Here is a 1,962-nt window from a genome sequence, read left to right on the forward strand (position 1 = left end):
CGTCGGCTAACTGTGGGACTATAGCCGACGAAAAAAAATTTCGTCGGCTAAAGTCATCACCAACGACATTTTCCCGACGACACTATAGCCGACGAATTAAGATAACAGGCCGACGAAAATTTTTCGTCGGCTAAAGTGCTTGTCCTGGTAGTGTAGCTACAAGTTCTTTGAGAATGCTATATCCGGTCGAGTTCATCGGGCTAAATACAATATTGCGCCTATTGCACTTTAGAGAATGAATTTCGATTTTCATTCCTTCTTCGTCATATTCCTTTGGACGAAATGGGTTATTCCTCTATATCCAAACATCGACCGATCATTGGGAATGCTAACAGTATGCATTTTGTCCATGTAAATCGCCTGAGAATCTTTTGGACACATGCAAACTAGTGGATTAGTATTCCACAAACTCGTTGTTAACCGAGTTTCCCAAGATTAAACTATTCATCTCAATTCGGATTTCATGTAGCTCGTGGTTTCTCTTACTTCATCAAAAAGTACATATTATGTTCCTATCATCAACATAGATAGAAAACTATAATTGCAAATCCGGAACTTGTTTCCTTTATGAGTACATAGGGACATAGTTCATTATTTTGTATCCCTTTCCAACCAAGTGGTCACTTTTATAAAGTGAGAGTTTCAATTCTAATTGCAAACGCACTCTAGGGTTTAAAGTTACTTGAGTTGGGTAGTGGAAGGCCATCATGCACTTTCATAAATATCTCTCAACTAAGATCCCCAAAGAGATATGTAATAACCACATCTATGAACTGCATTTTCATTATGGGAGAACATGTCTCCTTGTAGTCAATCTAGAGCGTTGCGAGAAACCTTGACGCCATACCACAAGGCGAGCCTTGTTCTATAGGATTTCATTCTTCTCATTACGTTTTTTGACAAAGACTTATTTATGTCCTACAGGCTTTACACTTGGTATGGTTAACACTTGGTATGGTTAGCACTACCAAACCAAATACCTGTCTCTTTGTCAGAGAATCTAGCTCTTCCTGGATTGCACTTTTATGTAGGCCAATATGCTCTTTGTTGACATTCTTCAACAGAGCGTGGTTTGATACCTTTGTGCTCTATAATTCCTTAAGCAACAATGTGAATCATCAATGTGTATGTACTTTCATAATTCGTTGAAATTTTATCTTTAGAATCATTTTAAACATCAAAACATCCTCCGGTATTGATTCATAGACATAACTTTACTCAGAGACAATCTCATGAGGGAGATTCACTACATTGATGATTATTGGGTTGTGCCTTACACTCCTTGTTCCTTTAGGCGAGTAGTAATCAAACCAAGTGGCCTCCCCCTCTTCCCTTAGGGAACCACAGCCTCAACCACACCTCCACTAAGTGTGGTTGTATCGCCTCTATCTGTGGCGACGTGCCCCTTATTGAAGACTTTTAATGTTGCAGGCGTTTGCAGCTAGTATGTGTGATCTCGTCACTTTGACAATATCTTTAAATGCATCAGGCATCGAAATTAGTATGTTTTAGATATCAATTATGTGGGAATAGGATGAGACAGAGTGAGGACAACTACAACAATGGTTGGCCAAATTTGTAGGTCATAGAGTGGGAACACTTTGTCTGTGCTCGCAAATGGTTGGCCAGTCATCAAATTTGTAGCTAACAATCTTGGCATGGTAACATTAATTCCTGGCAATCAAGATTACATACTTATTTACATCAATGGTCTAAAAGGCACTAGGCGGGCTGCAACCCATAGCCTAGCGCCTGGACAGCCTAGGCGGAGACTAGGCGATTTACTTTTTTCACATTTAATTAATATATATATAGTATTTAAAAGGAGGTAAATCTCAACCAAAAACAAGGATGTGAGTGCCCATTTCAACTAAAAAAGTGTTTGAGTGCCAAATCCAACTAATCTAAAGAAAATAACTAATATGCCCTACAACAAATATCTAATCCTTCTCTCTCTCTCTC

The sequence above is a fragment of the Fragaria vesca genome, linkage group LG7, assembly GCF_000184155.1.
Source record: "Fragaria vesca subsp. vesca linkage group LG7, FraVesHawaii_1.0, whole genome shotgun sequence".
Classification (NCBI taxonomy): Eukaryota; Viridiplantae; Streptophyta; class Magnoliopsida; order Rosales; family Rosaceae; genus Fragaria; species Fragaria vesca.